Genomic DNA, 14296 nt, shown 5'->3' on the forward strand with positions numbered 1-14296 from the left:
ATGTCTAGGAGCTTACCTCATGAGTATTCTTCCAGGATTTCTATGGTTTCAGGTCTTACATTCAAGTCCATTTTGAGTTGATTTTTGTGTATGGTGTAAGACAGTGGTCCAGTTTCATTTATTTGCTTGTGGCTGTCCAGTTTTCTCAGCACCATTTTTGAAGAGACTATCCTTTCCTCATTATATATTTGTGGCTCCTTCATTGTAATTTTATTGACTATATATGCTCTCTATTCTGTCCATTGTTCTATGTGTCTGTTCTTACACGTACGGTTTGATTGCTATAGTTTTGTAATATAGTTTGAAATCAGGAAGTGTCATGCTTCTAGCTCTGTTTTTACTCAAGATCATTTTGGCTATTTGGAATCTTCTGTGGTCCCATACAAATTTTAGGAATATATATTTTTACTGTGTCCATGAAAGATGCTATTTGAACTTTGATAAGGGTTGCATTGAATTTTTAGATTGCCTTGAATTGTATTGACATTTTAATAAAATTAATTCTTCCAATACATGAGCTTATAAAATCTATCCACTTCTTTATCTCTTCTTTATTTCATCAGTATCTTTCGATTAGCAATAATTGTGCCTTGGATAAACCTCATTGGCTATGATACTGCCACTGCGCAAAGTTTATTTCATCAGTATCTTATAGTGCTCAGATGTGTTCAGAGTACAGATCTTTCTCTTCCTTGGTTATAGTTATTCCTAGATATTCAATTCTTTTTGATGCAATTACAAATAGGTATGTTTTCTTAATTTCTATTTCTGATTGTTTGTTATTGAAGTATAAAAATGCAACTAATTTTCGTGTATTGACTTTGTATCCTGCAACTTTACTGAACTTGTTTGCTAGTTTTAACATTTTTTTAATGAAGCCTTTTTAACATTTTCTATATAATTATTACACTATTTGCAAATGGAGACAGTGGTACTTCTTTCTGCTTAAGATGATTTAAAAAAAAAAAAAAAAAAAAAGTAGGTAAACTTGTCTTGTTCCTGATCTTAGAGGAAAGACTTTCAGCTTCCATCATTGAGTATGATATTAGCTGTGGGTTTGTCATAAATGGCTTTTATTATGTTGAGGTATGTTCCCTCTTTATCCAATTTTCTCAATTTCCTTTTTAAATCATAAATGGATATTGAATTTTGTCAAATCCTTTTTCTGCATCTATTGAAATGATCATAAGTTTTTTTTTTATCCTTCATTTTGTTTTCACACTGATTGATTTGCACATGATCTTTGTTATTTCCTATCTTCTAACTTTAGGCTTAGTTTGTTCTTTTTCTAGTTCCTTAAAGTGTAAAGCTAGGTGGTTTGAGATTTTTTAATGTAGGCATGTATTACTATGAATTTCCCTCTTAGAACTGCTTTTGCTACATCTATGTTTTGATATATTGCATTTCTACTTTCTCTAGCCCACTTTTTTTAAAAAAAGATTTTATTCATTTATTCATGAGAGACATAGAGAGAATGCAGATACATAGGCAGAGGGAGAAGCAGGCTCCTTGCAGGGAGCCCAATGTGGGACCCAATCTCAGGACTCCAGGATTAAGCCCTGGGCTGAAGGCAGACACTCAACCACTAAGCCACCCAGGCATCCTGCCCTCTTTGTGATAGTAAGGTAACTAGCCTGTTATACTTTATGATCTATGTGTAATTGTAGCCCTGATATGTTTGTGCCTACATTTTTAAAAATAGTTTCAGGGATTATTGATGTTTGCATTCTACTAGGTGTGTTGCATTATAGCAATGCTTTTCCATCAGAGGCAATATTATGTTTCCTCTCTCTTCCCTCAAGACATTTGACAATATATAGAAAGACTTTTGCTTGTCACAACCTGAGGGGAAAGATATTCTACTAGAACCTAGGGTGTAGAGCCTCGTGATTCTTCTGTTAAACATTCTATGATCTACAGGATCTCCTAAATCAAAGAATCATCTGGATTAAAATGTGGATAGTTACAAGGTTGAGAAACTGAACACTACTGTGATATTTAATTTCTATAGACAGATCTATTATGTAATGTAAAGAATCATAGAAGAGATTTAAATTGTTAAAACCATTATTTTCAAAGATTGAAATAAGTTTCTAAAAAGGATTTGATTTGTTTAATAGTAGAATAAGTTAACCTGATTATGAGTTGGAATGATCAACTCTACTTTCTGAAATTTCCATTACAAGTTCCTTTATAATTACTACCAGTAAAAGCTTAGGTGTTTGAGAGCATATTTTCTCTCCATATTTTCAGAAGAAACATAAAAGAGGTAAGTTAAATGTAAGAAGTTTTGAGATCAGTATTAAATGTTGATGTCAACCCCCTTGCTTCACCCACAACAAAGTCATAGACCAATGCTACAGAAGTAGAAAATACAAAGTATGAAATAGAAGTCCACTTAGAGACTCCTCATCCTGTAAATCCTTAAGTTGAAAATTCTGTATTTGGACTAAGACTTCTCTCTGGGGGCCTAGATTTAAAAATATATACTTTATAAATACATATATAAAGAAAGACCACTTGAAAGTTTCTTAGCTTGTTGAAAAATTTGATTAAATCCTCCTCATATCCAAGTTTGAAATTTTTTTCTAAGAAAATTAGGTTGTATACTTTTGTTTATAGCTAGAGGTGAAAGTTACAAACTAAATTATAAGGTCTTTTAAAATTTGAATAATATTTTCACTTCTAGCCAAGTTGAACTAACAAGAACTGGATTTACCTATTTGCTTGAAACAATAAATAAATAAATAAATAAATAAATAAATAAATAAATAAATAAATAAATAACAAACAAGCAAGCCAAAAGACACAAAACAGCATTTTTTAAAACAATAAACATCAGGTAATAAAAGAGAGTGATCACTCAGAAATGATTAGCAAATGACAACAGCTCTATTTTTGCCCTAACTACTGCCTTTAAAGTGTTTCTAGGCCATAATTTAGGAAAGAAAAACTGAGGGAGAGCCCAGAAGACACCTTAAAGAGACAGACTGTATCTAGAAAGAACAAGATAGAGTCAAACAAACAAACAAACAAACAAACAAAAAACAGTGCACATAGAACTTCACAGATCTTCAGAGGATTCTTGTCAAGTCCTCAGCATGGGACACACGTATGTGAGGAAATTAACCAAAACTTGGGAAAGAATCATCCAAAAAAAAGTAGAGGGAGGGATCCCTGGGTGGCGCAGCGGTTTAGCGCCTGCCTTTGGCCCAGGGCACGATCCTGGAGACCCAGGATCGAATCCCATGTCAGGCTCCTAGTGCATGGAGCCTGCTTCTCCCTCTGCCTATGTCTCTGCCTCTCTCTCTCTCTCTCTCTCTGTGACTATCATAAAAAAAAAAAAAAAAAAAAAAGTAGAGGGAGCACTGCATGTACTTATAGAGAAAATAATACCTGTTTGCTCACCAGTCAGACTGAAAACTCATAATCTGTAGCACTGGAATAGAGTACTTCAGAATATCTTGCTTCAATAGTTGGGAATAATTAGCCCCAAAATGAACATTTCTCCAGATTCAATGAACAATCATAAGTGTAAAAATCAAAAGGATCCAGCTGTTTTCAAGTAATCAACTGCATCTCAGAACAAAGATCAAAAAACCTTATGCGACCACAAAAAATATTCAGCAAACAATAAAGAAAGTAAAATTCACAATGCCTGATATGCCATCAAAATTATTAGGCAGGAAAACACAATTCATAATGAAGAGAATGATCAATCAAATGTGACCCCAAACTAACACAGATGTTAGAATTAGGAGAGGGGGAAAAAAAAAAAGAATTAGGAGAGGAGGTAAGTCGAGACAGAAAAATATCTTTAAGACACAAATCAAACTTATTTATTTATTTATTTGTTTATTTATGTATTTATTTGAGGGAGAGAGAGAGAGAGAGAATGAATATGGGGGGTGGCATAGGGAGAGAGAAACCCAAGGAGACTTTGTGCTGTGCACAAAACCCATTGCAGGACTTGATATCACAACTCAGCTCAGACCTGAGCCCAAACTGAGTCAGATGTTCAACTGACTGTGCCACTGAGGTGCCCCAAATGAAATGTCTAGAAAAATAAATACTATAATACGTCAAATGGAAAATATTTTAGTTGGTCTTAATGGAAGATGTGATATGGCAGAAAAAATATTAATGAATTTAAAAGCCTAATAATAGAACTTATTAAAATAAAATATGCAGGAAAAAAGAACACAGAGAAGGAGACAAAGGCATATGTGAGCTAAGGGATAATTTCACTTGGCTCAATTTATGGATAATTGGTGTCCCTTATGGTGGCAAGGGGACAATAAATAAATGCATAATGGCCTAAAGTATTTTACAGATTTGAAGAAAACTATAATTCCACCTATTGAAAGAAAAACAACTTAACCTCCAACATAACATGTAATAACATGAAAGAAAATATAAAAGGCAGAGGAAGGACTAAGATGACAGCGTAGCAAGAGGACCTTAGGCTTGTTTCACCCCTTAAACACAGCTAAATAAATGAATCTTTCTGAATACCCAAGAAATTGATCTGAGGACTGACAGAACAAAAGCACAACAAGAGGAAGAGAAGAAACATATGGAAGGTAGGAAATGCAAAGACATGATTTGGGAGGGAAGTAGATTGGCAGTGCTGTGGAAGGGAGGGAGTCCTTGTCATGGAGAGAGGCCAGGAAGAGAGAGCAGTACACAAGGGATCTCACACAAGAAAAATATTTCCCCAAAGACCTTGGGAAAAGGAGAGGGGCTGGTTTTCATGAATTTTTATAACCAGCGGGTCTCAAACACTAGCATTTTAGAGATCCATTGTGTGGCTGGTGTGGGGCCTGGCAGATGCAGCAGTGTTCCTGTGGAGAAGGAGGGCAGATAGACTAGTAGTGTATGGCATGATCTGAGGAACCCCTGGATGCTTCTCCCTTCTTAGAATGCATCTGGGAAAGGTGCAATTGCCTCTCTGGGACAAAAGAATTGGCAGGTGCACCTCAACAATGGTGTAGAGGTGTAGAGGTATAGAGACGCCTGCTGAAGGCAGCTCACCTGGATTTGAGCACTTCACTGTGCTTTATTCCAAAATCCATCCCCTTGCTCTTTGGTGTCACTGCCCCTTTTGGGACAAATTTGCATCAGTCCCAGTGTGGCAAGACACTCCCTGAGAGGACCAGCTTAAGTTCCCCTCTTGCAACTTCCTAAAGTTTGGAGGTTTTCTTTTTTTTATTTTTTTTTAATTTTTATTTATTTATGATAGTTACAGAGAGAGAGAGAGGCAGAGACACAAGCAGAGGGAGAAGCAGGCTCCATGCACCGGGAGCCCAATGTGGGATTCGATCCCGGGTCTCCGGGATAGCGCCCTGGGCCAAAGGCAGGCGCCAAACCGCTGTGCCACCCAGGGATCCCTAAAGTTTGGAGTTTTAAAACTCAGCCAGCCTGCCTGGGAAAGAACACAGGTGCACTGCACTAGCAGGTGGGCAGATGGCCAGATACACAGTGGGAAAGCAACAATATGAGGGAAGCCTGGGACACATGAGGGGAGATTGTTGGCTCTTCTGGGAGGGCTTTCCCAACTGCAGAGAGTGCAAACTCCTCTCTCCAGGACAAGGGATGCAGCTGGTGCCATTTTTTCCCCCACCACTCAGCATAAACTAACTTTAGTAAGCACCACAGCACCAACACTGGTGGCCTAAACAGCTTATATCAAGCCCCACCTCTCTGTGCTCTGCAAATTCTGCTTTTCTAGGACAAGTATGCCCTGAACCAGAACAGTGGGGCCCCTTCCCCAGAAGACAATCACAACCTGTCCCTCTTGCCCCCCTTCACATACCATGTTTACTGGCCATAGAGTCCTGCAAAGCTTCATCTCTAGTGGAGTAGCATCAGGTCTCTTTTAACAAAACAAGAGCATACCTAGTTAAACCTCACCACACTCTGGCCAACATCCAAGCTCTCCCCACTGCAGGCAAAGAGAAACTCTGCAGAAGACTGGCTGGGAAAGAACAACCAAAACACAGCAGCAGAGTGCACATAGCATACCCCAGAGATACTTCCTGGAGCATGAGGCTCCCAACAGTATATGGTCTCTTCATTATAAAGCCGTTATTCTCAAGAATAGGAAACATAATAGGCTTCTCTAACACAGGAAGAAGACAGAAACCTAGACAAAATGCCAAAATGGAGAAATTCATCCCTAAAGAAGGAATAAAAAAGGGTCATGGCCAAGGATCTATTTGAAACAGGTTTAAGTAGTATGCCTGACCAAGAATTAAATTAAATTTAAATTAAATTTATAGCAACAATTATAAAGACACTAGCTAGGCTTGAGAAGAGCATAGATGACATCAGGGAGACCCTTAAAACAGAAATAAAAGACTTAAAAACTATTTAGGCTGAAATTAAAAAGCAAAAGATATAACAGATGTGAAATCGACTAGAGGTAATGACTACAAGGATGAAAGAAGTAGAGGAATAAGTAAGTGATATTGAAGAAAAAAGTATGGAAAATAATGAAGCTGAAAAGAAGAGGAAAATAAAAATACTGGATCAGGAATATAGACTTAGGGAACTCAGCAACTCCATAAAGTATAACAACATTTGTGTCATAGAATACTCTATCCAGTAAGGGTGTCATTCAGAATAGAAGAAGAGATAAAGAGTCTCCCAAACAAAAACTAAAGGAGTTCATGAACACTAAACCAGTCCAGCAAGAAATATTAGGGGACTCTTTGAATTGGAAAGAAAAAACAAAAGTTATAAAGTCTAGAAGGAACAGAGAAAATCTCCAGAAAGAATGATAAAATAAGTAATAAAATAGCATTCAATTAATATCTATCAATAACTACTCTGAATGTAAATGGACTAAATGCTCCAATCAAAAGACTTAAGGTGTCAGGATGGATAAAAGAAGACTCTTCTATGCTGTCTACAAAAGACTCATTTTAGCTAAAGACAGCCACAAATTGAAAAGAGGGGATGCAGAACAATTTATCAGCTATCAGATGCTAAAAGAAAGCCAGAGCAGCAATATTTACATCACACTAAATAGACTGTAAACTAAAGACTGTAACAAGAGATGAAGAAGGGTACTATATCATAATAAAGGGGGCTATTGAACAAAAAGGTCTAACTATTGTAAATATTTATTTCCTCAACTTGGGAGCACCCAAATATATAAAGCAATTAATAAAAACATAAACAAACTCATTGATACTAATACAATGATGGCAGGGGATTTTAATATCCACTTATTCCAATGGACAGATCATCTAAGCAGAAAATCAACAAGGAAACAATGGCTTTGAATGACACGCTGGATCAGATGGACTTAACAGATATACTCAGAACATTTCACCCTACAGTAGCAGAATACACATTCTTTTTGAGTGCACATGGAGAATTCTCCAGAATGGATCCCATACGAGGGCACAAATCAGGCCTCAACAAGTACAAAAAGATTGAGATCATATCATACATATTTTTGGGCCACAATGCAATATAGCTTGAAGTCAATCACAAGAAAAAATTTGGAAAGAACACAAATACTGGAAGTTAAAGAACAGCCTACTAAAGAAAAAAATGGATCAAACAGGAAACTAAAGAAGAAATAAAAAATAATACATGGAAACAAATGAAAATGAAAACATCATGGTCCAAAACCCTTGGGATACAACAAAAGTGTCCTTAAGAGGAAAGTATATAGCAAAACAGGCCTACCTCAAGAAGCAAGAAAAATCTCAAGCAATATAATCTTACACCTAAAGGAGCTAGAAAAAGAACAACAAATGAATCCTAAAGCCAGCAGAAGATGAAAAATAATAAAGATTAGAGGAGAAATAGATGAGCTAGAAACAAAAAAATAACAACAAAAACATTAGAACAGATCAATGAAACCAGGAGCTGGTTCTTTAAAAGAATTAATAAAATTTATAAAAACCTACTTAGCCAGACTTATCAAAAAGAAGAGGAAGGATCCAAATAAACTCACAAATGAGAGAGGAGAGATTACAACCAATGCCACAGAAATACAGATAATTATAACATAATATTACGAAAAATTATATGCCAATAAATTGGGCAATTGGCAAGAAATAGATAAATTCCTAGAAACACATAAACCACCAATCTGAAACAGGAAGAAATAGAAAACTTGAACAGATAGATAACTAGCAAAGAAACTGAGTCAATAATCAAAAATCTCCCAACAAACAGAAATCCAGAGCCAGTGCCTTTCCAGTGGAATTTTATCAAACATTTAAAGAACATTCATTTTTCTCAAACTGTTCCAAAAAATAGAAGTGGAAGGAAAACATACAGACTGACTCTATGAAACCAGTGTTACCTTGATTCTAAAAGCAGACAAAGACCCCACTAACAAAGAGAATTGCAGACCAATATTCCTCATGAACACGGATGCAAATATTCTCAACAAAACACTAGCAAATTGAATCCAACAGTACATTAAAAGAATCATTCACCATGATCACATGAGATTTATTCCTGGGTTGCAAGGTGATTCAATAATTGCAAATCAATCAAAGTGATATACCACATTAATTAAAAAAAAGATAAGAATCATAACATCCTCTCTATAGATGTATAAAAGGCATATGACAGAGTATAGCATCCATTCTTAATAAAAACCATCAGTAAAGTAGGATTATAGTAACATATCTCAACATCATAAAGGCCATATGAAAGATCCACAGCTAATATAACCCTCAACTGGGAAAACTGAGAGCTTTTCCTCTATAGTCAAAAACAAGAAAAGGATGTCCACTCTCACCATTGTTATTGAATATAGTACTGCAATTCCTAGCCTCAGCAATCAGACAACAAAAAGAAAAGGCATTCAAATTGGCAAGGAAGAAGTCAAACCTTTAATCTTCACAGACACATGATATTCTATATAGAAAACCCAAAAGACCCCATGAAAAAAACTGTTAGAACTGATACACAAATTCAGTAAAGTTGCAGGATACAAAATGAATATACAGAAATCTGTTGCATTTCTATACATCAGTAATGAAGCAGCAGATAGAGAAATCAAAGGATCTGTCCCATTTACAATTACACTAAAATCCGTAAGATATTTAGTATAAACCTAGCCAAAGAGGTAAAAGATCTGTACTCTGAAAACTATAGAAACTTATGAAAGAAATTAAAGATAACACAAAGAAATGGAAAAGCATTCCATGCTAATGGGTTGGAAGAGCAAATATATTGTTAAAATGTCAATACTACCGGGACACTTGGGTGGCTCAGTGATTGAGTGGCTGCCTCTGGCTCAGAGTGTGATTGCGGGGTCCTGGGATTGAGTCTTGCAACAGAGACCCTTGCCATAAGAAGCCTGCCTTTCCCTCTGCCTATTCTCTGCCTCTCTCTGTGTGTCTCTCATGAATAAATAAATAAAATCTTTTAAAAAATGTCTATACTATCCAAAATAATCTACAGATTTAATGCAACCCCTATCAAAATACCAACAGTATTTTTCACAGAGCTAGAACAAACAATCCTAAATTTTGTATGGAACCACAAAAAACCTTGAATAGTTGAAGCAATTTTGAAAAAGAATAAGAAGGCTGGAGACATCAGAGTTCTGGACATCAGGGTATATTACAAACTAGTAGTCATCAGGACAGTATGGTAATGGCACAAAAACAGATAGATAGCTCACTAGAACAGACTAGAAAGCCCAGAAATGGATCTACAAGTCTGTGGTCAACTGATGGTTGACAAATCAGGAAAGAATATCTATTGGCAAAAAATCTCTTCAACAAATGGTGTTGGGAAAATTGGACAACAACATGCAGAACAATGAATGGACCACTTTCTTATGCCATACACAAAAATAAACTCAAAAGAGATGAAAGACTGAAGTGTAAGACTAGGGAACCATCAAAATCCTGGAGGAGAACATAAGCAACAACCTCTGACCTTGGCCATAGCAACTTCTTATTAGATATTTCTCTGGAGACAAGGAGAAAAAAAAGCAAAAATGAACTACTGGGACATCATCAAGATTAAAAAGCTTCTGCATAGCAAAGGAAATAATAAAATTAAAAGGCAACCTTTGGAATAGAAGTTACTTGCAAATGACACATCTGATAAAGAGTTAGTATCTAAAATCTATAAAGAACTTATACTCAACACTGAAAAAAACAAATATTCCAGTTAAGAAATGGGCAGAAGGCTTGAACAGATATTTTTCCAAAGAAGACATACAGATGGCTTACAGATTCATAAAAAAAATGTTCAAGATCACTCATCATAAGGGAAATATAAATGAAAACTAGAACGAGATAACACTGCACACCTGTCAGAATTGCTAAAATTAACAACATAGGAAACAACAGTTTGTTAGTGAGGATGCAGAGAAAGAGGAAGCCTCTTACACTGTTGGTGGGAATGCAAACTGGTGCATAAATGTAACAATATATTAGGGGTTTATAACATATGTAAAAGTAAAATGCATGACAAATAATATAAATCTGAGAGATAAGTCCACTATTATGTGGACTACCTATAGAGTAGTATAATATAATCTCAGGTTACACCTGCAATAAATTAAAGAGGTACAGCATGAATACTTAACTACTAAACTGACCAAGGGATTATCGCTAATACCAAGAAATAATATAAAAATATTAGCTCATCAGGAGAATCTTATAATGCTTTATGTACCTAATAGCAGAGCTTTAATGTGTGTCAAGCAAAAACTGATAAAGCTGGATGATGAAAGACATAAATTCACAATTTTAGTCAAGGGTCTTAAGGTATCTTTCTCAATAATTGTTAGATCAAGGAGACAAAATCAGCAAGGATATAGTAAACTTGAATAACACAGTCAACTATTTTGACTCAGCTGATTCTTAAAGAACATCAAACCAAAAACCTGTGCTTTGCAAATGAAGATAGACACTTGACATATGAAGGTTTACTAAGCTAGACCATATATGCGATATAAAAAAACACATTTAAAATGTTTATTTATTTATTTGAGAGAGGGAGAGAGAAAGTGAGAGCATGAGTGAGGTGAGGAGCAGAGGGAGACGCAGACTTCCTGTTGAGCAGAGAGCCCAATGTGGGGCTGGATCCCTGGACTTTGGGATCATGACCTGAGCCAAAGGCATATGCTCAACCACTGAGCTACCCAGGTGCCCTTGACACTTAACCAACTGATTCACCCAGGCACCCCCATAAAACATACATTTAAAAGCAATTGAGAAGGGTCGCCTGGGTGGCTCAGTGGTTGAGGGTCTGCCTTTGGCTCAGGGCATGATCCCAGGTCCCAGGACCCTCTGCCTATGTCTCTGCCTCTCTGTGTCTCTCAAAAATAAATAAATAAAATCTAAAAAAAAAAAAAAAAAAAAGCAATCAAGTAATGTACGTATCTTCTCTGTCCGCAATGAAATTAAGTTAGAAATCCATAACAGAAATAAAATCTCTAGAAAAGTTCTCTAAGGGGATCCCTGAGTGGTCAGTGGTTTAGCACCTGCCTTTGGCCCAGGGCATGATCTTGGAGTCCCGGGATCAAGTCCCACATCAGGCTCCCTGCATGGAACCTGCTTCTCCCTCTGCCTGTGTCTCTGCCTCTCTCTCTCTCTGTGTTTCTCATGAATAAATAAAATATTTTTTAAAGAAAAGTTCTTTAATATTTCAAAACTTAATAACACACTTGAAATCATCCATAAGTCAAGAAGTGATTTAAAAACATTTGAACACATACAAAAAATTTAGAAGTTAAAATGTAAACTGGAATGGGACACCACTAAGTTTAATGAAAAACTCTAGCACTAAAGAATTATAATAGGAAGGAAGGTCCAAACAAATGACCTCAGCTTTTACCTTTAAAACGTACAAAATATCTTTGGGGTAAATCCCCAACAGCGCATAAATCCAAATTAGGGCACCTGGGTAGCTCAGTGGTTGAGCATATGCCTTTGGCTCAGGGCATGATTCCAGAGTCCTGGGATCCAGTCCTGCATCAGTCTCCCTACAGGGAGCCTGCTTCTCCCTCTGCCTATATCTCGGCCTCTCTCTCTGTGTCTCTCATGAATAAATAAATCTTAAAAAATAAAATCTTAAAAAAATCTAAATTAAACAGAAAATCAGCAGAAGAAGGGAAATAGACATAGACATAAAAAGCAATGAAACAGAATACAGAAAAATAGAGAAAAATAATAAAACAAAAAACTTATTTTTTTTCAAAAAAATTAATAAAATTAATAAAACTCTAGCCAAAATGATCAAAGAGAAGATACAAATTCCAAATGTTAGGAATAGGAGAAACATCATCATTACACATTTACAGATAGCAAAAGGATAAGGGAATATTATGAACAATTATGCCAATGAGTTTAACAACTTAGGAGAAAAAAATACATATTCCTTTAAAAACACAAATTACCAAAGCTCACTCAAGAAAACATAGGTAATTTAATAGCCCTATATGTACAAAAAATTATAATTGTAATTAAAAAGAATATTTCCATAATGAAAACTCCAGGCTCAAGTTGCTACATTGGTAAATTCTACCAAATAATTAATGAAGAAAATATACCATTAAAAATAATAAAGAAAAAAAATAAAGAAGAGTAAGTATTTCTAACCTATCCTATGAAGTCAGCATTACCTTGACTTGAAACCAAAGACCTAGGCAGCCCTGTTGGCTCAACGGTTTAGCTCTGCCTTCAGCCCAGGGCGTGATCCTGAAGTCCTGAATCGAGTCCCACATCAGGCTCTCTGCATGGAGTCTGCTTCTACCTCTGCCTATGTCTCTGCTGTCTCTCTCTCTCTGTCTCTCATGAATAAATAAATAAAATAAGAAAGAAAGAAAGAAAGAAAGAAAGAAAGAAAGAAAGAAAGAAAGAAAGAAAGAAAGAAACCAAAGACCTTGCATAAAGGGGAAACTACAAATCCCTCATATACAAAGATGCAAAAATTGTAACCAAAATTTAACAAATAAAATCCAATAATATATTAAAAGGGTAAGACATCATGACTAAGTGGTGATATTTATTCCTATAATGCAGGGTTGGTTTAATACTTGAATATCAATCAATATAATGCTTTATATTAGACATATCATTTGATATAATCTGATACCCATTATTAATAAAAACTCTCAGCAAACTAGGAATAGAAGGGGAATTCTCCAATCTGATAAAGGGCATCTATGAAAAACCTTATAGATAACATACTTAATGGTGAAAAACTGAATACTTCCCCATTAATTTCAGGAGCAAGAGAATACAGTTATTTGCTCTCATCACTTCTATCTAGCAAAGTACTTAAAACTCTGGTCAATGCCCTTAGGCAAGAAAAAGAAATAAAAAAATTACCAGATTAGAGAGGAAAAAATGATTTGCAAATTATATGGTTGCTTACATTGAAAATCCAATGGAACCTACCAAAAGAAACTAGAATTAGCAAATTTAGCAAGGTTGAAGGATACAATATCAATGTACAAATAACATTTATATATCTGTATATTAGCAATTAACAGTTGAAAATTAAAGTTTAAGATAACAGTATTAAAATTGCATAAAATATGTAATGACTGTGTGAACTATTTGAAAAAATATGTGTACATGATAATGGACATTTTGAAGAGATATTAAAGAATAAATAAATGAATGAAATATATGCCTTGTTTATGTCTTGGAAGACATAATATTGTCAAGATGTTAATTCTCACCAAATTGATCATTTCAACACAATTAAGCATTGCAGAACACTTCCTGCAGAAATTGGGAAATTGATTAAAAAGTCACATGAAAATTTAAAAGACCTAATATAGTCAAAACAACTTTAAAAAAATGAAGGGCTAGTAGTATGTGATTTAAAGAACTAGTATAAAACTATAGTATCAAAACAGTATGATATGGTGTAAAGACTGGGAAATAGATCAGTAGAACAAGATACACAACTCTAGAAATAAACTCACACCTATAAAAAAGGGATTTTTGAGAGAGGCATAAAGGCAATGCAATGAAAAAAGAAGGCAGCTTTGTCAACAAATGGGTGCTGGATAAAATGATATCTATATGCAAAGAAATAAATTTGAATCTATAGCTTATATCATATACAGTTAGCTCAAGAAGGATCATAGACTGAAATGTAAGCCTAAAACTATAAAACTCCTAGAAGAAACCATAAGAACAAATCTTTGTTATCTTGGATCAGACAAAGATCTCTTAGATTTGACACCAAAATTACAGTCCATAAAAAAAAGTTAAATTAGATTTTACCAAATATTAAACCTCTGCTTCTCAAAAGGCATTAGTAAGAGAGTTAAGAGATAAGCCAC

General features: G+C 35.2%; 1 protein-coding gene and 1 non-coding gene across 2 annotated transcripts in view; both read right to left on the reverse strand.

Annotated features, from left to right (window-relative positions):
- The window catches only part of LRP1B (LDL receptor related protein 1B), a 1959891-nt gene that overhangs the window by 908215 nt on the left and 1037380 nt on the right, over positions 1-14296 (reverse strand). The gene's annotated exons all lie outside the window — the stretch shown is intronic.
- LOC119864523 lies at positions 496-634 on the reverse strand. The gene has a single exon (XR_005374350.1). It is a non-coding gene; the product is annotated as a U4 spliceosomal RNA (small nuclear RNA).

This window comes from Canis lupus, chromosome 19 (genome assembly GCF_011100685.1).
Source record: "Canis lupus familiaris isolate Mischka breed German Shepherd chromosome 19, alternate assembly UU_Cfam_GSD_1.0, whole genome shotgun sequence".
Classification (NCBI taxonomy): Eukaryota; Metazoa; Chordata; class Mammalia; order Carnivora; family Canidae; genus Canis; species Canis lupus.